At 49.4% G+C, this 21,315-nt stretch overlaps 1 protein-coding gene across 21 annotated transcripts in view; it reads left to right on the top strand.

Moving 5' to 3' along the window:
- Trerf1 (transcriptional regulating factor 1) overlaps nt 1-21,315 on the top strand; it is a 224,059-nt gene that overhangs the window by 138,951 nt on the left and 63,793 nt on the right. For all 21 annotated transcript variants that reach the window (XM_039083499.2, XM_063267092.1, XM_063267090.1 and 18 more), the window contains one exon: nt 8,353-8,464. The gene's annotated coding sequence lies outside the window, so the exon portion shown is untranslated. The remainder of the gene's footprint in view (nt 1-8,352; nt 8,465-21,315) is intronic.

Below are 21,315 nucleotides of genomic sequence, written 5' to 3'. Positions count from 1 at the left end.
GGGGACCAGCTCCTGACCCTGGTCTCTCTTTGTGCCCACTGCGGGGAGGTGAGGTGGACCCCTTCCCCTGCTTCCTCTCACGCCTGCCAGCGGTTTTCCTCAGCAGCATTCTCCTTCAGGAGAGCCTGTCCTGCCTGCTTGCCCATCAGGACAGAAGCAGACACCGCCCCAGGGTCTGCACGGCAAGGTGTGGGTAGTCAAGAAAGGCCTGCATCCCCAGAAGTCTGGTGACCCAGGTTGAAAGGCAAGAAAAGTAGTGGAACAGACATTTAGTCAAGAGTATTAGTGGCACCCACGCCTGTCCCCACCAACCATGTGTTCTCCGTGCAGGAGAGCCGTCTGCCATTCCAAGCTTCTTCCACACACACCAACTGACACCAAAACTGGGTGTTCGTGGAAGAGCTAAGCTGGGGAAGGACACGCCCCACACATGTGTAAAGGACAGAGAACCACATGCTTATGGACTGCAGAGAGTTCCCTGTCCATTCCAGAATGTTCCCAGAACGTTCAGGTTCCCAGATTTCCCTGGCCTGGATCGGAAGTCATTATCTGCTTTGGTCATCATGCCTACTGTGGGAGTGGAGAGTGGGTTGTTTATCTGGGAGGAGGCTGTGTGTGTGTGTGTGTGTGTGTGTGTGTGTCTGTCTGTCTGTCTGTCTGTCTGTCTGTCTGTCTGTCTGTGTCTGCGTCTGCGTCTGCGTCTGCGTCTGCGTCTGTGTAAACCAGAGGTCAGCCCCACTGTCACGCTTCAGTCCCTCTCCTTGTTTCTCAGCCATGGTCTCTCACTGCCCTGGTGCTTGCCCAGATGACTGGGCTGATCGGTCTTCCAATCCTCCACCGATTGACCCTACCTACCTACAGCAGTACAGGGCACCCCTCCCCAGCTTTTACATGGGTGCTGGAGCTCTGCAAAATCTTGGCAACTGGTAGTAAATACTGCTCCCTCACTGTTTCTGAACATAGTACCCAGCCAACTCTTCAGCCATGGATGCAGGCAGCCGATTTGAGAGAAGCAACCCTTCTGCTACCCAGCCACCCTTGGAGGAAGGATAATGGGGTGTTCCCACACGTGTGGCTCTTCTCAGACAGCCTTGGGGAGAATGCCAATACGGGGCTGGCAAGATGTTTCCCCCCCCCCCCAAAGAGTCTTGTCTTGCCTTGCCTTGCCTTTTCTTTTCTTTACTTTTCTTTTCTTTCTTTTTCTCAAGACAGAGTTTCTCAGTGTAGCCCTGGCTGTCCTGGAACTCACTCTGTAGACCAGGCTGGCCTTGAACTCAAAGATTTGCCTGCCTCTGCCTTGGATGACACCACTGCCTGGCTTCACAGACCCCTCTTACAGAGTCACCACATGGTGACTCCCGGGAGATCTGACCTCCTCTCTGGCCTCCACAGACAATAGCACACACGTAACATTTGATCGCACATAAAATAATAATTAAAAAAAAAAAAGTCTGTTTGTTTCGATAGTAACCTCAGGATTCGGAATGTGAAGGGAAGGGGGGTTGATATTTTATTCCGTTTCTGGTTTTTGCTGATGTTTTCTTGATTCATCCTGGATGAGTGTCTGACACATGGCTCTGTTGACATTTTAAGTAAGTTAGTTTGCTGTTGTGGGGTTGGTCGGGGCATTTCCGGTGCTTAGCATCACCCTAACCCCTATCCATAGACGTCAGAAAGGTCTCCGGGCTTTACCTCTGCCATTCCTACGGCTGTGAGGTGTCTTTAATGGCGGATACAACTAAAAAAAAAACTGAGATTTTCTTCAGTTTTTTTTTTTTTAATATTATGGGGGGTTTTTTTCCTCAAAAAAAAAAAAATCCAAGAATTCTCTATCTAGGATTCATAGAGCAAGGCTAGTTTTCCACACCTCAAAGTCACACTTTAAAATTCTCTGTTCTGTACATTTTTATTCAGCAAAGATGCTGAATAAAATCAATTCTTCATAACAGGTTTTTTGTTTTTGTTTTTGTTTTTGTTTTTGTTTTGTTTTTGTTTTGTTTTGTTTTGTTTTTTTGTAATTCCGGCTTCTCCTTGTTGCAGGCTTCAATTGTCCACCATGCCACTGTGTTAGCGCCTTGACTTCTGGTCCCGGAAGGGGCTCTGAAAATTCTTCTCCCCACCTTGGGCTCCTACTTCTACTGTTTGGATTCATTCCACAGTCCCAGGACCTGCTATGTAACCAGTCAGGGCCTGGCACTCTGAGCGCTTCCCCCACGGTCTCTCCCCATGGCAACCAGGCGTCAGCCATCTGATTCCAGTACCCATACTTTCCACTGATGGCAGAACATTTGTCCTCGGAGGTTTCCTGCTCCTTCTTCAGGTTATAATCTGGAACATCCCCCTTTCCTTACACCATGGCTGCAGGCAGACTGTGTGTTATTTTTAATTATACACATGTGTGTAGGCATGTGCATGTGAAGGCAGATGCCCGGGGGCCCTGAGATCCCCTGGGACAGGGAGCTCCGGTGGTTATGAACGTCCACCATGGATATTGGGAACCTAACTCGGGTCCTCTTCAAGAGCGGTACACACTCCTAGCTACTGAGCCGTCTCTCCGGCTCCTGTTTTAGTGATTTTATTTTAATTGAAGTAATTAATTTAATTGTGATCCCAGGGATAGCCATTAGTCCTCACAACCCAGCGCAGCCAGGAATCGTGTGGAGACAGCAGAGTCTGACTCCAGCCCCGGGGTGAGCACTGAGCCCCTGGGAACCCTGAAACTCCCGTCTGAGGACCTGGCTTTGAGTAAGACGGGCCAAGTCCTTCATGTGAGGAGCTCATTCACATCTGAGCTGAGGAGTCCTCATCCGAAGTGTCTGGAGCCTAAAGTGCTTCTGACTCCAGATTTTGAAATATATCTGCCTTTATTAATGGCACTTCCTGAGGACCTGAGTATACGCAAAAATACTAATTTGCTTTCTATGTCTGTTACACATACGAGTTAAAGGTCACTTTGGGTCACGTTTTAAGACGTTTTTATTTCGTCGATGACTATCATGCGTGTGTGTCTGTGTGCACACATGCCACCGTCGAGGTCAGAGTACAGCTCTAGGGAACCGGTTTTCTCTTCTATCATGGCCTCTGGCAATTGTGCTAATCCATCAAGCTTGTGTGGCCGGCTTCTGCTGAGCCACCTCATTGACCCATAATTCCAAGCGGTTTTAAAGGTTATGTTCATGGAGCGATGTTACAGTGCAGCACTCCCTTCCTTCCGTTTTTCCAAAGAAGCGCTCACTCTGTAGCTGGAATGGTCATAAACTCACGAGGAGCCTCCTGCCTCAGCCTTCCCAATGCTGGGAAGACGGGTGTGAGCTGCCGTGCTGGCTGACGCTATAGACTTTTCCCCCTGTGGTGATCCAGATTTTGAAGCACTTCAGATTAGGGACGTGGAGCCAAGGCACCCCAGAAATGCCACCTCTGCCACCTGGAAGAGCCTCTTAAACCACACGGTGGCAGGCACTGGAGATTATGCTCTGTAAGAGTCACTCGTAGGTGTTGTTAATGTGGCCTCTCTGAAACTGAGGCTCCTCGACTGCAAAACAGAGCGGAGGTCGTCCTGCCCTTCAGGGATTCTGAGTTGGGCTCTTTGAAAGCACCACACCCAGCGCCTGCCATCCCGTCAGCTCCTAACCAGTGGCAGCCATTCTAAAGAAAAGCAATCAGTGACAGCTCCTAGGCTACGCCTGAAGACCAATGTTGCTCAGCTCTTTAAGAAGCCTAGAGACACCCCCCCCCCCCCCCGGCCTCACAGAGCTAACCAGCCAGACTCACAGTGAGCTGAGATGCGTCATGCAGTTTCCTGAACTTTATATAACATTGAATTAACTGCTGGCCATATTAAGAGTATAAGCCGGGAGTTGAGGACGTGGCTCAGTGGGTAGAGCCCTTACCTAGCATGTGTAAGACCCTGGGTTTCATCCCAGCACCAACCACATAAACCAGGTATGATGGCACCCGCTTGGACTTCCAGCATCCAGCGGACATGGAGAGAAAAATCAGAAGTTCAGGCTTATACTTTGCTGTGAGTCAGGGGCCTGGGCTACACGAAACCCTGTCTCATGTTCAGTATGTCTGCACGTTGTACGCCCTTACCTCAGTACAGGCTAGGCACTGTCATCCCTCCCAAAGGAAACTCCATACCAGGTAAAACAGTCACTCTCATCCTGTCCCCAGCCCTGGGCGACACCGAGCTGCCTTCCGTTTCTCTCGACTTAGTGTTCTGAGTGTTTCTTGCATTCGATTTATTTTCTTAATGTGATATACTCAAGGTCTGCCATGTGTTAGCGTTTGGACATGAGCAGATGAAGGAAGGAAGGAGGGAGGGAAGGAAGGACGGACGGACAGTATCCTTCCACCATCTCCACAGAGGGGACTCATTTGACAGAATGGCTGCTGTCTTGGGTATGGAGTAGCATCTCAACAAAGGCAGGAAGAAACATTCTGTGGGACTCCAGTTCAGGGATGCGGGCATCATGGCATGCAAAGTCATGGCGGCTTGAACATGAAAGGTCAGCCACATTGCATCTGCAGCCCAAAGGACTGACAGCTTTGAATCGGTGCTTAGCCAATCCCTTTCCCCTTCTACTTATTCTCAGAGCCCTGCCCATGGCTAATGCTGCCTTCATCTTCCTCCTTCTCCTCTTCTTCCTCCTTCTGCTTTTCTTCCTCCTTCTCTTCCTCTTCCTTCTCTTCTTCCTCCTCCTCCTCTTCTTCCTCCCCTTCCTCTTTTCTTCTTCTTCCTCCTCTTCCTCCTTTTCATCCTCTTCTTTCTCCTCTTCCTTCTCCTTCTCTTCCCCCTCCTCTTTTTCCATTCTTTCTCTTTTTTTCTTCCTCCCCCAGTCCACCCTTCTTTCTCTTTTTCCCATCTGGGCCAATTTTCTAGCTTACTGTGGGTGGCAAGGAGAGAATTCCTCACACTTCATTTGGTCCAGCTTCCTGTCTGGGAGTCCCGTGTCCCTCCCTTCCGAGGCAGACCCCCAACCCTGCCTGTTCCTTCCATTTCAGCTGCCATCTGGCTGAAGGGAGCAGCCTTTCTGACTTGGGCTTCCAGGAGCCCATTCATAAGGGTTCATTTCTGTATAACACTGTGGTTCCCTTAAGCCTCAATCTTGGGGCAAGCAAGACAGCGCAAAAGATAGCCTCCGGGCCTGACAGCCCAGGACCCTCACAGTAGAAGGAGAGAGCCAACTCCCAAAAGATGTCTTCTCGCCTTCACAAAAGTGCCATCCTATACAGACACACATACACAGAGACAGATACACAGACATACACAGAGAGACACATACTCAGCACATGCAAACATACCAATCAGTGCAAATAGGAAAAGAAAACATTTTTAACTTCACCCTTCATTCCTCCCTAACAGCCATGTGGTGGAGAAACAACATTTGTCACCTTTGTTGTACAGGAGGGACACAGAGGCTCAGGCAGAGGACAAGCGTGGAGAGGCAGGGGCTCTGGCTTGTTGGCAGCCTGCTGTTGGCCATGAGTCCTTGGAGAGACACACTTCCTTCCAGAGATTCTTTGACAGTCACATGGGGAGCAGTTCAGTCCAGTTTCTGACCCAGGAGGAGTGCTGGCAGTGGGCAGAGGAAGGGCTGGGTGCGCCATGCCAGGACTTAGCCATTCAGTTTTGTAAACTTGGGCAAATCACCAGGCCTTGGTTTCCTAGTGACCTCTGTAGTGGTCCAGGAGTGTGTAAGATTTTGGTGTGTGTGTGTGTGTGTGTGTGTGTGTGTGTGTGTACACGCGTGTGCCAATGTCACAGTGTCTTTCTTCCATCACTCTTTAACATTATTTTTGAGACATGACCTCTTGCTGAATTGGAAGGTGACAGACACTGCTAGATGGCTGACCCAGCACTGAGCACAGACTCTGCCTTCCTTTCTCATGGGTTCCGAGGAATCAAACTAAAAGCCTCTTGCTTGAGCTGCAGGCATTAAATCAAGTCTCCCCTGCCTGTAACTGGCCATTTATGCCTCTCTGTGAAGAGCTCATCTTAGGGCAAGGGCTGCGACGAGACTCCCAGCTCCCCAGAGCTCAGTCTTTCCCTTCTATCCCACCCCTGTCATCGCTTGGATCCCATGAGGTCCTCTGTTCTGTTGCCTATAGCTTTAGTCACTTTCTGTACACAAACACCTCTCCCCCAGAATCCTCTCTCTGCCGCTGTTCAGGGCTAATGGGGTACCGTCTCTGGAACAGCACAGGCGCTGCTTCAGGAAACTTCCGTTGTCATAGGAATGTTTACGTCCAGCCCTCTCGATAGAATTTCATGAGCAGCCAACTCCAAGTTAAAAGCGGGGAATAGGGGAGTGTGTGTTTGCATTAGAAAGAAAACAAGCTTTTGCAAGATGAAATTTTCTTCTTCAGGGCCAGCTGCTTCTGAAGCAGCTGGAGCTCTGAGCACTTTCTCTTGACAGTTCATATGGGTGAGAAGGGCTTGGTCAGTTAGAATCCCAGAACTCACAAAAAAAAAACAAAAAAACAAAAAAACGCTGGGAGGGTGTGGCAATTACAGGGTGTACTTGTAATCCCAGTACAGGGATGGGGTCCCTGCCACAGCCATAATGGCGAGCTCTGAGTTCAACTGAGAACCCCGTCCAGTGGGGAGGAGTCACGGCAGACTCCCAGCTGGAGCCTTGTGCCTCCACACTCACTCACACATACAGGTGCGGGAGGTGCAATTTTTATAGCATTCCATGGAGCGAACACTGTGGCCCTCATAGAGATATTTTCCATTCGTGTTAATTGAGGTCTCTTTGCTCTCGTTCAGAGAGGCATCTTGAGCCCAGATTGGAAAGGGGAAGGTGCCACTGGGAGTCCCAGGCAGACTGTGGCACGTGAGTGACGGGACCTCTCTCCACACAGAGAGAGCCACTTTGCCAAAGTTCATGTTTTGGTTCCTCTTTCTGGAGAGAGACCCTTCGAACTAACTTTCAGTAGTCCAGGGGGTGACTCTGAAGCCACATTTTATTTCTAACCCCTCCAACTCCTCTGAACCAAGATCCTAGGAAGGTGAAACCCTGGGGCATAAGAGTCTGTGCAGACATGCTCCCCAGTGGTGCTCCAGGAATGGGACTGCACCAGTACAGTGTCCCTTTCTCAGACCATGAAGGAAGCCTTGAAACTGAGAGTAGACACCTAGGAACCATCACATCCACTGGACAAGAAGCAGCTCAAAAAGCTTCAACTCTGGTATCTTTCGATTTCTCTAGCAGTTAATTCGTCTTAGACATCCAAACAGCATCTGTCAATTGCTTAGAAATTAAGATGCAAAAGAAACCAGACCTTTGTTACAAATGGCTTTCAGAAGTACTGTATCACAGTACCTGTAACTGTACAGACAATTGGAGAAGTACTGTGTCTCAGTACCTGTAACTAGGCATGCGGTTGGAGAAGTACTATGTCACAGTACCTATACTTGCATATACAATTGGAGAAGTACTGTGTCTCAGTACCTGTAACTAGGCATGCGGTTGGAGAAGTACTATGTCACAGTACCTATACTTGCATATACAATTGGAGAAGTACTGTGTCTCAGTACCTGTAACTAGGCATGCGGTTGGAGAAGTACTATGTCACAGTACCTATACTTGCATATACAATTGGAGAAGTACTGTGTCACAGTGCCTGTAGCTAGGCACAGGCAGTTGGAAGACTGTGTCATAGTACCTGTAGTTGCATATACAGTTGGAGAAGTACTGTGTCACAGTGCCTGTAGCAGAAGTACTGTGTCACAGTGCCTGTAGCTAGGCACAGGCAGTTGGAAGACTGTGTCATAGTACCTGTAGTTGCATATACAGTTGGAGAAGTACTGTGTCACGGTGCCTGTAGCTAGGCACAGGCAATTGGAGGACTGTGTCACATTACCTGTAGTTGCATATATAGTTGGAGAAGTACTATGTCACAGTACCTTTAGTTGTACAGACAGTTGGAGAAGTGCTGTGTCACAGTATCTATAGCTAGACATAGATAGTTGGAGAAATACTATGTCATAGTACCTATCGTTGCATATTCAGTTGGAGAAGTACTATGTCACAGTGCCTGTAGCTAAGCACAGGCAGTTGGAGAAGTACTGTGCTGTAGTACCACATCTCCCTTTTAAATCTCTCTCTATTTTGGGGGCCCTCATCTAAGTCACCTTAGCAGTCTCTTCCTTGGGGTCCTTCGGGACACATTGGACAGCTGGGGAAGGTCTGTCGAGCATGCGCCTGCCCACTGACTCCCCCAGTGCATAAGGGAGGCAAACAAAGTTTCAGAACTCTTTGTGCTTTCGGGCAGTGAGCTCCACCAGGTAATAGTGATCTAGGCGTAAGTGATGAGAGAGTGACCTCCCATCTCTTGTTCCCTCAGACCCAGGTCTCTTCTTCCCACCTGGCCAGCAGCATGTGAGCAGCATGACTGACCAGCTGCAGGAGGAGCCCCCAGAGCCAGGACCCCGACACAGCCCGCTGCCAAGGTCAAGGTGAGCTTGCTTGCTTGCTTACTTCAAGGAAACCACTTCAAAGAAGATGCTTCACTTAAACAAATTGCATGTGCTGTTTTGGGTCCTCATGGATGTGCTGGAAGAACAGGAGGTGCTGGGCACTTAAAAAACTCATGCCCAGCCAGGCCCAGCTCCTGAGAGGCAGGTAGGTCTTTATGAGTTCAAAGCTAGCCTGGTCTACATAGTAAGTTCCAGGCTGGCCAAGACTACACACAGTAAAAACCTGGCTTAAAAGCAAACTAACCAACAAAAACACTTGTGTTGGGACTGGAGAGAGGCTTGGTAACACACTTGTTGGAATACCTAAGTTAAAGGCCAGGTACAGTGGTGTACTCCCAGAGTCCCAGCAATGGATAGTTGGAGCTTGGAGACAGCAGATTCCTGGGGCTTATTCCGGTACTAGTTTGGCACACTAGGGGAAATTCCAGCCCGGTGAAAGACAAAAGGTGAAAGACATCTGACAAATGACACCCAAGGTTGTCATCTGACCATATACATGCCACGTGCACACACCGCTACCACACAGGGGCTCTCATGTTCATACACACACACACACACACACACACACACACACACACGGGAAGTGTGTTGTCCTAACAAGGCGAGTTGTACTCATTTTGGGGAACTGAATGGCCAGGCCAGGGCAGAAAAAGACTCAGGTATCCAGAACCCAGGACTGTGCTGGGGTCTCTTAGGGGATTTGGGTGAGTGACTCTCTCATGGGACTGGAGGATGACAGCCATGAGAACGTCAGATATTCTCGAAAAGAGCTCAGGTTAGGTTTTGAGCACCTCACAGTGGCCCCCAGCAGTCTGTTACTCCAGTTCCAGAAAACCCAGACCCCTCCTTTGGTCTCCTTCAGCGTGGCATGAACACGATGCACAAACGACCATGCAGGCAAGCGCTCGTACACCTCAAGTAAAAATAAATAAACCTTCACAAACTATCTCTGGGATAAAACGGAATTGCTAAAATTTTGCCTGTGTTCTGGGATCCTCAGCGAATGCTAGACAGACCCGTATCCCTCACAGAGGTCAAAGGAACCTTAGATCAGAAATGGCGTTGGAGAGAACGTCAGTTACTTTCCTGTTGTGGCAAAAATGCTTGACAGAGAATTCCAGAGGGAGGGAGGGGTCCCTTTGGCTTTACAAGTGGCCCTTCATGGTGGCGGAGACCTGGCTGGCAGATGTTGCTGGGCATACTGTGTCTAAAGTCAGGAAGCAGAGAGGGTTCAGCATAGGCGTTCAGCTCTTGGTCCTCTGAAGATTTATCCTGAGACCCCAGCCCACGGGATCCTATCACCCATGTTCACAGTGGGTCATGATTCCTCAGTTAAAGCCTCTCAGATAACCTCAGAGAACCAGAAGTCTGTTTCCATAGCAATCCTAAGTCCCGTCAAGTTGACGGTGAGGATTGGCTGTCACAGACACTTGGTGGAAAATCCTTCTTAACACTGGGACCGATTCTGCTTCTTTGTAATTTCTACTGTTGGTCCCTCACTCGCCTTCCAGGCTCCCCTCAGTCTCTGCATTTGGAGAAGTACCTCATGGTACTATCTTAGGTGGTGGGGGTGTGGGGAGTGCATAAGTCATTCCTAGACACTGGCATCACTCACTCAGCTTTGTCCTCTCTATATTGGAAAGGACTTCACTAGTTCCAGGGTCTGCCCTGTTCCTTGGCTTCATCAACTTGTACCATTCTTAAAGAGTCTTTCGTTCCTCACTCACCGAGACTGACGCTGCCTGCGCTCTATTCAAGATAAGAAAGACTGGCTGTGGCCCACATGGTGATACAGTACAGCCTTTGGTTTTAGCTCCTGGGAGAAGAGACAGGTAGTGTCCAGGCCAGTCACAGATATCTAGTGTGAACCTGTCTCAGAGAAAAAGAGTAAGGAGGAAGAGAAGGTGAAAAAGAGAGGGGTAGGGAGAAAGACAGATGGACCTAGCATCTTAGTTAGGGTTTTACTGCTGTGGACAGACACTATGACCAAGACAAGTCTTATAAATGACAACATTTAGTTGGGGCTGGAAGTTCAGTCCATTATCATTGAGGCAGGAGCATGGCAGCATCCAGGCAGGCATGGTGCAGGAGGAACTAGAGTTCTACATCTTCATCTGAAGGCTGCTAGCAGAATACTGGCTTCCAGGCAGCTAGGGTGAGGGTCTTAAAGCCCACACCCACAGTGACACAGCTACGCCAACAGGGCCACACTTCCTAATAGTGCCACTCCCTGAGCCAAGCATATACAAACCATCGCACCTAGGTTAGCCACGGCTGACTCTATTCTTAAACAAGTAGATGGGTTGCAGACTCTCTGAGAGAGTTTGCCATGTGTAGCGAACTATTCTTGTGGAATATCCTTTCTATTTCATCTCTTCGGCTTTTCTGAAATGTTCTATAAGCCTGTGGAATAGTATTCATCCTTTAATTGCCTCATTTAGTTTTGTCTGCATGATGAATACAGTGAGGTGGACTTTTGGGTTGGGCTGTGTTTGCCTGCTTGGGTTTGACACAGGGTCTCTCTATGTAACCTAGAACTCACCGTTTAGACCAGGCTGGCCTTGAACTCTTAAATATTCTTCAGCCTCTGCCTCCTGAGTGCTGGGACGAAAGGTGTACACCAGCACACGAGGCAAGGTGGTCCTTCATACGCTCACATCATCTGAACTGTATCCTTTCCTGGTTCTGTGTGGTGAATCTGTTAGACGCTGGGAGAGATGTGAGCCGGGACGTGGCCCAGTAGAGTTCTCTTGTCTCACAGCCATCAAGCTCCAGGGCCAATCCCGGCACTTCTTCAAGCTCCCGAAAAGAGAGAGGAAAACGTGTTAAAATTTCTCACGGAGTTGGCCAGTTGCTCCTCCTCGCCATGACGCCCTCTTTACTGTATTTCGAAGCACCACTCTTTGGTCCGTGTCTATCGTGTTGAGTAGGTTAGCACAGTCCTGTCACCCTACCGCCGAGGAAGCCGAGTCCAGAGGGTTCTGAGTTCAAGGCTTGCCTGAGATACTGGTTGACACTCTGACTCTTAAAAAAAACCATTAGGAAAAAAATTATTGCATGGCTTATTGACGAATTGCGATCACTTGTGCCCTGTGGGTATGGTTGTGACTTTTCTGTTCTGTACTCTGCAATGGTTTCCACCTCAGTTCCGCTCTCCGTCTCAATTAGAGTCTGTTTATTCGGTGCCCCTTTTCAGTGGTTGCTCTGGATATTTTAACAGCTACATTAAAGTCTAAAATTAATCAATGTTTCCCCTCCCAAAAATACAGAATCACTGATTGCCACCTCTCCCAACTTGCATACTATCATTCTCTAATGTTTTTCCTTGACCCTATTTTTCCCCTAAAATCAGACACCCTTTTATAGTTTTGATACAGATTTTCTCTCGTGTCTGTTCCCCTTCTTTTCTCAGACTTCAGGATTACTCTTTCTCAAATCTAGAATCATTTCTCATCTCCCTGATTGGTGAGGTTGGTCTGTGACGACTCTTGGGATTTTGTATATGTGTGTTTAAAGATTTCAGGGTTTTTTGCTGGTTTGTATTATCAATTACGCTTCTTGTGCTCATAACAAAATACCTCACAAAAGCAGGTACCGGATGGAAGGGTTCACTGAGGCTCTCGGTTTGAAAAGTCCATCATGGTGGAAGACACAGTCCACGAGCTTAAAGCAAATGGGTACAATAACCGAAAGTCAGAAAGCAGAGGGTTGAGTGCTGATGGCCAGGAAGGACTTCAGCCCACAGGAGGATGCCGCCCACGTTTACACTTTAACATGCACATTTAGACTGGGTTCCCCCAATCAATTAGCATAGTCTATGTAATCCCTCACATACAGCGCAGGGGTTTGTCTTTCTAAACCCTGTCAGTTTAACAACCAAGGTTAGAGACCACAGTGGGGGCGCTTTATCTTGTTTTGTTTTGAAAGGTGGCTTTCTTCTGTTGAAATCATTGCACTCAGGCCTCTGGCACTGAGTGTTCCAGGGAAGTTGTTGTTTGAGACAGGGTCTCATCGTGTTGTGTTGACTAGCCTTGAACTCACCGACATACCTGCTGCCTCTACTGGAGTCAATGGCATGTGTCCCTTCATTGTCTCAACTAGAAATATTGAGTAGAGACACCGAAACGCACCTGATCTTGTCTCATCTCAGAAGCTAAGCAGGGGCAGGCCTGGTTAGTCCTTGGATGGGAGGCGTGGCAAGCGGAGGATCTGCTGTTCTATCTCGTCCCCCACATACCATAAGAATACTTTTGAGTGAACAGAATTCAGAATACAGAATACAGAAGAGTGAACCAAGGCCCAGAGGGGCAACTATGGCAGCCTAGTCTGGGAGGACTAGAGAGGATTATGTCCCACTCCAGTCTCTCTTCCCCACCTTCTCTGTCCCCAAGACCGCCAGTGACCAAGTTGGACCATGATATTCACAAAGAATATCAGTTTGTGTCTGGATGCTTTAAGTAGCGGGATGGCTTGGTGAAATGTGTTTGATCTCACTGTTATCTCTCATGACACAGGAAGTGGGTTCTGCATCTTTGGTGGCCTGATTCTTCAGTGGTCACCAGCAAACCTTCTTGCTTTGTTCCCATCCTGTCAAGGTCTTCTGGACCCCAAATTCAGGTGCCCAGTGCTTCTTTGTTAGACCCCCACTTGCTCTCCTCATGTTTGCCCCTTTCCCCTGTGGATTCTTCCCCAAATATCCCATCCTTTCTGGTATGACTCTTTCCGTTTCCCACTGGTCCCTCTGTGGAGGACAGCTGAGGACCACCTGGGTTCAGTGAAAGACAGCTGAGGTGCACCTGGGTTGGGTGAAGGACAGCTGAGGAGCACCTGGGTTGGGTAGAAGATAGCTGAGGAACACCTAGGTTGGATGGAGGACAGCTGAGTAGCACCTGGGTTGGGTGGAGGACAGCTGAGGAGCACCTGGGTTGGGTGGAAGACAGCTGAGGTGCACCTAGGTTTGGTGGAAAACAGCTGAGGAGCACCTGGGTTAGGTGGAGGACAGCTGAGGAGCACCTAGGTTAGGTGGAGGACAGCTGAGGAACACCTGGGTTGGGTGGAAGACAGCTGTGGAGCACCTGGGTTGGATGTGAGATGGCTGTGGGGCAGGAGAAAGAGCTAAGTGTGACCCAGCTGCAGCATTTTTTGTCAGCTTTGCCATCTTGTCTCCTATGGACAGCAGACAGAGCTGTTCCAGAACTGGGATGAAGCATGGAGAGCTTGTAACCCTGGGCCTGGATGTCATTGTAAGCACTTGACAAAGCTCTCTGACCGAAAGCAATTTAGGGGATAAGAAGGTTTATTTCAGCTTACAGGTTACAGTCCACCATTAAGGAAAATCAAGGCAAGAATTCAATCAGGAGCTTGAAGCTGGAACACTGCTCACTGGCTCACTCATACACCAGGCATAGCAATGTAGCTTTCTTATACAACCCTGGAACAACAGCCTAGGGAATGGTGCCACCCACAGTGGGTTGGACCCTCCTACGTCAATGAATGATCAAGATAATTTCCCACAGACACGATTCCAGGCCAATCTGATGTAGGTGGTTCTTGGCTAGAGGGTCTCTCCTCTGGTGACTCTAGGCTGTGGTGAGTTGGCAGGAGAATTAACAAGAGCAATTCTCATTGGGATGCCACTGTAAGACCAGAACACTTTGTAGCCAGCACTTTTGTTCAATGGTGCTTTGAAGTGGACAGAGCTGGTTTATGGGATGCAAGTGGAGGTGGGAATCGGGTGTGAATGAATCCTAGCCTCACTACTGATTACAGCCTCTGATACGTAGGTAGGTAGGTAGGTAGATAGATAGATAGATAGATAGATAGATAGATAGATAGATAGATGATTGATAGATAATAGATGATAGAAGATAGATACACACATAGTAGATAGATGACAGATACATAGGCATAGATGATAAATAGACAATAAATGATAGATAGGTAGGTGATAGGTAATAGATTCATAAATAGATGGTAGATTGATAGGTGATAGACAGACAGACAGACAGACAGACAGACAGGCAGGCAGGCAGGCAGGCAGGCAGGCAAACAAATGAACAAACTAATCTGGGCATGACCACTCTTGTGGACTTAGCCATTTGGTGGCAGAAGCATGAAGATCACTTCACATTAGGGGCCTGCTTGTGGAACATAGTGAGATGCCGTTTCAAAACCCAATAGCTGAACATGGTGGTTCACACATATAATCCCAACACTCGGGAAGCTGATGCAGGAGGATCACTTTGAGCTTGAGGGCAGCCTGGGCTACAGATGGTGTTTCAGGCCGGGCTGGTCTACAGAGTGACATCTTTTCTCAAAGAAAATGAAATGATCAGAGGGAAGACGTAGCACATGGCTAGCCATTGCTTGCAGTGGGTAACAGCCTTGGGTTCTTGAAGTGAGCCCGAGATATCCCCAGTCTCCATGCATACTCCTTGTGCCCTGTTCTGTGCTGTGCCACAGGAGTGCTGGAGCCTCCCGCTATGGTCTGTTCCCTTATGGAGCCTTAGGTGAAGGGTGGTCTGACTGCCCATAACCACGGTCCCGGGGGTGGGAGGGAAGGATGGCCAACATCCATTCACCTCCATTCCGTGTGTGCATGGGGTGACGGAAGTGCTATAGCAAGAGCACAAGGTCAGAGGTCAACTCTTTGGACTCCACTCCACCGTTACATGGTCTCTAGGGAATCAAGCTCAAGGTGCCGGGTTTATGTGGCAGACACCTTTACCCACCAAGCCGTCTTCCCGCCCCTGCCTCCTCTGCTTGGTGGTTTTATGAACTATGGTCTATCTCAGGCCACTTCCTGATTTGATGTTGATCACGTAGCCACTTTTGCCTCAGCGACTGCTACTTTTAGTGACTCTGGGCTCTGTGTGGTGGACGTGTGGCATCAAAAAGGCCCAACCAAAGACTTGCATAAAGGACCAAATATCTTCATAAGACCCGGGCACTTAGAAAGGAATCTAAGGAAGAGAGTGCTGGGCCTGTGAGTAGTCACGGAAGGCTTCCTGGAGGAGGAAGAATTCCACTGAGTCAGTGGCTCCAGTGTGGCAGCAGAGGGAGTTTGGGTTCTACAACACTTAGTCGTTGAAATGGTGGGGCATGATCTTAGAGACCAGTGTTCTTACAGGCAATAAGACCCACCTATTCTTTAAAAGGGGAACAAGAATACCCTTGGGAGGGAATAGGGAGGCAAAGTTTAGAACAGAGGCAGAAGGAACACCCATTCAGAGCCTGCCCCACATGTGGCCCATACATATACAAGCCACCAAACTAGATAAGATGGGTGAAGCAAAGAAGTGCAGGCCGACAGGAGCCGGATGTAGATCTCTCCTGAGAGACACAGCCAGAATACAGCAAATACATATGCCAGCAGCAAACCACTGAACTGAGAACGGGACCCCCATTGAAGGAATCAGAGAAAGGACTGAAAGAGCTCGAAGGGACTTGAGACCCCATATGAATAACAATGCCAAGCAACCAGAGCTTCCAGGGACTAAGCCACTACCTAAAGACTATACATGGACTGATGCTGGGCTCCAACTGCATAGGTAGCAATGAATATCCTAGTAAGAGCACCAGTGGAAGGGGAAGCCCTTGGTCCTGCCAAGACTGAACCCCCAGTGAATGTGATTGTTGGGGGGGCGGTAATGGGGGAGGATGGGGAGGGGAACACCCATAGAGAGGGGGAGGGGAGGGGTTGGGGGATATTGGCCCAGAAACCGGGAAAGGTAATAACAATTGTAATGTAAATAATAAATACTCAAGTTAATAAAGATGGGGGGGGGAACACCCACCTAGAGGCTTCCATGCCCACAGATGGCCCCCATGGCCCTCTTTAAGTTTCTGTCAGCTGTTAGCATATCCAAAGCCCTACGAAATCCTGCTGTGTCCCCAGGCTCCCGAGCATGTCTAGCCATGCATGAACACCTTCAACCTGTTTGCTTCTTCCTTAAGTTTTTTTCCCAGCGCCTGGGTCATCAAGCACAGGGTTGGGCACCTTTCTCTAAAACTTGAGATTGTAAGGACCAAACTCTTCAAACGACCGAGTGTTGCTTGGTTGTTTGGGGAGGGAGGAGGTTTCTAGGCAACCAGGGCATGGAGGTGGACGGGATTAGGGAAGGGTTTTTCTCTTCCCCTCTAGTTAGATGGTGTCCTGATGTTCTCAATCAAATGAGTGCCCAGGCCCATACGCCTGAGGCTAGAGGCCCAACCCCACCAGTAAACCTCAGAGTCTATTAACAGCCTCTCTGCCGGGTGAGTCACCCTTCCTGCCCCTCCCTGCCTCTACTTACTCAGGGCTCTAAGCAGACTTCATCCAGCTGGCCAGGTCCATGGCAAGCTCAATGGGAAGATTAAATATTCCCCATTGGTGAACCCCCCAGGGCAGCTGAGCCCTGGCTGAAGCAAGGGCTTGTCCTGGATGCACACCCATGGAGACAATTCCAGAACCAGGAAGCAGGGTGCAGCACGTCTAGGGCTGTCTGAGGAGCCTGGGATGTCAGAGACACTGGGTATGAAGCCAGGAGGTGCCCCGGGCTGAGGGCCCCTGTGCTGTCGGGGTTACGTAAGAGCTGACAGAAACATGCTCCCAACTGAGTCTTTAAGTGCTGCTCTGGAGACTGGCCATCATCCCTCTCGGTGGAGTGAGTGTCTCTCTCCTAAAACTACCTTAAGTCCCTGACCTGCACTGGTCATACGCATGCAACCATTCCCATATTTACTTATTCCTGTGTTTGCATGTGGACGTTTGAGGCAGCGTCTCTCGAGCTCTGTAGCCAAAACAGGCCCAAGATGCTCCTCTCCCGTCAGCCACCATGACCAGCTATATATTTTTAAAAATATGTTTATATGCGTGTGCATGTGTATAGGCATGCACACACACTTGTGTGTGTGTGTGCACATGTGCACGCTTGTGCATGTTGAAACCAAATGACAACTTTAGGTGTCTTCTTTGTCTTTTAAGACAACCTCCCACTGGCCTGGAACTCCCAGACTGGCTGTCCAGTGGGCTACAGACATCCTCCTTATCTCCACTGCCCAGCTCTGGGTCCAGTGCCCAAGGAGGCCAGAAGAGGGGGTTAGGACCGCTGGACTGGAGTTACAGGTCATTGCGAACCGTCATGTGGGTGCTGGGAGCCAAACCCAGGTTGTCTGGAAGAGCAGCCAAGTACTTTTAACTGCCGAGCCTCCACTCTAGCCTTCCTTCCCGCCAATAGGCTAGCTCTGTGGGGATCACCTAAGGTACTAGTATGGAGGAAGATCTACTGTTGCAAATCCTGGTCCAGGATATCTAGGGTGTTCTGGGGAGCACCTAGGGAAACTCCTTGCACTGAGTTCCCTCTTGAAGCTGAAGGTCCTCCCTACATTCTGCAGAAGCAGAGTCTGGGGTACAGGACAGGAAGTCACTTGCCCAGCAAGGTCACAGAGCCGGTCCTTCTGTTTGGTCCGGCTTATCTCTGTGTAGGGCTTGCATTTCCTGAATCTTTGGGCGGCCGGGTGGGGGAGGGGAGCAGGGCAGGGGAAGTGGGCTTAAAGGAGCCCTGTCTGAGACTGTTTAAATTTCCGGTGATGAGGAGATATTAAATATTATTTACAGCAATCTGTGAGCCCGGAATCTAGCAGACATGGGGGAGACTTTGGTTTGAGTCCAGAGGACCAAGAGTAGAGCGGGAAGGAGAGCTAGTCAGAGGCAGCAAGACGTGTTAGGACACAGAAATAAATAGGAGTTTGTGTCCTCTCACCTCCACGGGGCTCCGTGGACATGCTTGTCATGAGAGCGGATGACTTCTGTCCCCAGAGCTACCTATTGGTGCATGGACCTCTGGACTTCTGCCTCCCCCAGGCCGCTGTCACTCTGCTTGGAATGTGTGTGCATCCAAAGAAATCGTGGGTGGCCCCATCCCTCGTGTTGTTCTTGGAGAGCTGACTTCTTGCTCTTCGCTCTGAAGTCTGGGGGGCTGGTGAGAGGTCCGAAGGCATTCTCTGGTAACAGAGGAGGTCCTTCGGACCAAGTGACACACACAGGAGCTGAGGCCACTCCTGGGATCACCCGGCTACACACACAGCACATGCCTAGTTCCTCAGAGTGACCATCATCCAATGGGAGGAAAGGTAATGCAATGGCGGCCATGCTGCCAGCTTCCTCAGTGCGGGGGCCTTCTTGGCACAGGAGATGACAGGCAGGGACCACGGGTGAACTGAGACCACTCCAGGTGATGCTCTCGGGCATCTCTTTAATAGATATCTCTTTAATAGATAGTTTTTTGTTGTTTTAAATTTTAAAAAATAATTTTATGTGTATGAGTGTTTTGTCTGCGTGTATGTTTATACCCAACATACATACACATATGTATGTATGTTGCCCATGGAGGGCAGAAGAGGGAATCAGATCTCTTGGAACTATGGTTGGTTGTAAGCTGGCATAGGGATGCTTGAGTTTGGGCCTGGACCTCTGGAATGGCCCCAGTGTTTTCCTTAACACTTTGCTTTTGAAATAGAGGATCCTACTATGTAGTTCAGAAAGGCTTTGAACATGAAATCCTCCCACTCTGGCATCCTACAGACACTGCTGTGCCTCAGGTGGCCATGACACCATGATTTCTCTTTCCCCGGACCCCATCTTGAAAAGTCTCGGGTTTGGAGTTGAAGCTTATAGTCACACAGTCTCGGAGTCCAGGGGACTAGGGGAAGGGGAAGGAGCCACCTGTGCTTCGCCGGAAGAATACATGACCGCGAGGACGTAGGGGGAAGGGGACGAGGGACCCATTTAGTTACATCATAGGGATGTGTCACCGGGAACCCCCTGGAAGCCTGGAGTGTGGTGGCCTGAGGCCTGCACACAGTTAGGAGAGCTTTGCAATTACAGCTGGGTGTGGCCTAAACAGCATCTGGTCTGGGTTCTGCCACACCTTTGTTACCACTAATACCAGATTAGAGACTGGCCTGGCCCGTAGCTATATTCAGATCCACCTACACGCTCGCACACACATGGGTGCATGTGCCAGCACGAACCCCAGGAAGCTGCCTACGAGACCAAGTGGTGGTGTGAGTTTGACACTCCTTGGTGACCGCTCTGCCTGATGGGGGTACCCGAGCCTTCTTCCCACAGTGTTTTGGATCTTCACCGTGGAAACAACCTTTCGCCTTGGCGCCTGAGGGCAGAGTAAGCAGGGCCATTGGTTCTTCCTGGAAGAGGACCCCAGGCTGCTGAGAACCCTCTCTTTTCTCTTACATCCACTTCACTCTGCTAACTGAAACAGGGAAGGCTAAAGGTTACCCAGGAAACAAATAACCAAACCCAACCAGTCATGGCTGAGTCACTGGGCCAGACCTGAACTGTATCCAGGCTAGAACTAAACATCAGAAACCTCACCCAGTCCAATGCTACCCATCCCCAGGGGCACATGGCCTGTAGCTGCATTAGGTCTTCAAAAGCATGGGAGGGGTAGCCATTACTATTCCTCGCCGCAGATACCAGAATTGAGAGCACTGCCTGCTCATGCTCAGGACCCAGGTTAACGTTCTCTTCGCCCGCACGGTGGCTCACAACCAACCTGAAATTGCCCTTTCAGAGGATCTGCTGCCCTCTTCTGGCCATCAAAGGCTCTAGGCCTGTGTGTGGTGCAAGCAAACACTTAGGAACATAAAATAAAAATGTTTGATGAAGGGAGAAAACCGTCAAAACGGAGGCTCTGAGGCTGAGGAGATGCTCAGTCGGTAAAGTGTTTGTTTGTCTTGTAAGTGTGAGGACATACGTTCAAGACCCAGCACTCGAGTAAACGGCAAGACATGGTGGCTTATATCCCCATGCTGGTAAAAGAGAGATGAGAGGTTCCCTGGGGATATCCCGGGCAAATCAGTTAGCTCAGGTCTCAGAAAGCAAGTGGATGGAACCTAAGGAAAAGCAACCCTCCTCCCCACACACACACATATACACACATACACACACACAGACATACACACACACATACACACACATGCACACATACACACATACATAAACATGCACATGCACGCACACACATATACACACATACACACGCACATGCACTCACACACACATGCACACACGCACACACATACACATGCACACACACATACACACACGCACATGCACACACACATACATGCACACACACATACACACATGCACGCATGCACACACACACACACACACACACACACACCAGGACTAAAGCCCCCAAGCCAAGCAGTATGGACCTGTGGCGCTTCTGCATCTGGCTAGTACAAAGTTGGGATTCAAACCCTGACCTTCTGACTCCAGATGCTACTCTGTGAGGAAAGTTCTCTGCCTATGGTAAGATGTTCGAGATGAAGGACTTTTAGTTCTTTCAGTATCATTCCTTCTCTTCATTCATTCTCTTTTGGTATAAAGCACTTTACGATCCCTCTAATTTTTTATGTATGTGAGTTTATGTGCATGCAGCACCTACAGGGGGCCAGAAGAAGGGTCAGATCCCGTGGGGAGGCGCCAGATCTGGGTATGCAGAATCCATCTCCCACCCTTTTACCAGCCTAGGAAGCTTAAAACAACACCGTATTCTCTCTCCCACTTCCAAATGTACATTGACGTGCTGGAAATCTGTCTGTCTTGGGGCTGATGGCAGGATCCCAAGAGGTTTCTGGACTTCAGTGTAAACTAGCCTGTTGACCCTTCAGAGGTCAAAGTTGAGAACTCCAAGCATCCAGCAATAGAGAAGTAGCCTCAGACTGGTCAGATCTGCAGTGCAGAGTAACTGTGGAAGCCTCACTCTTTGGCAACAGAGCATTGGCAGGGGTTGACTATTTGGCATCCATGGAGTGACCTT

The sequence above is a fragment of the Rattus norvegicus genome, chromosome 9, assembly GCF_036323735.1.
Source record: "Rattus norvegicus strain BN/NHsdMcwi chromosome 9, GRCr8, whole genome shotgun sequence".
Classification (NCBI taxonomy): domain Eukaryota; kingdom Metazoa; phylum Chordata; class Mammalia; order Rodentia; family Muridae; genus Rattus; species Rattus norvegicus.
This window is presented reverse-complemented; position numbering and strand designations above follow the sequence as displayed.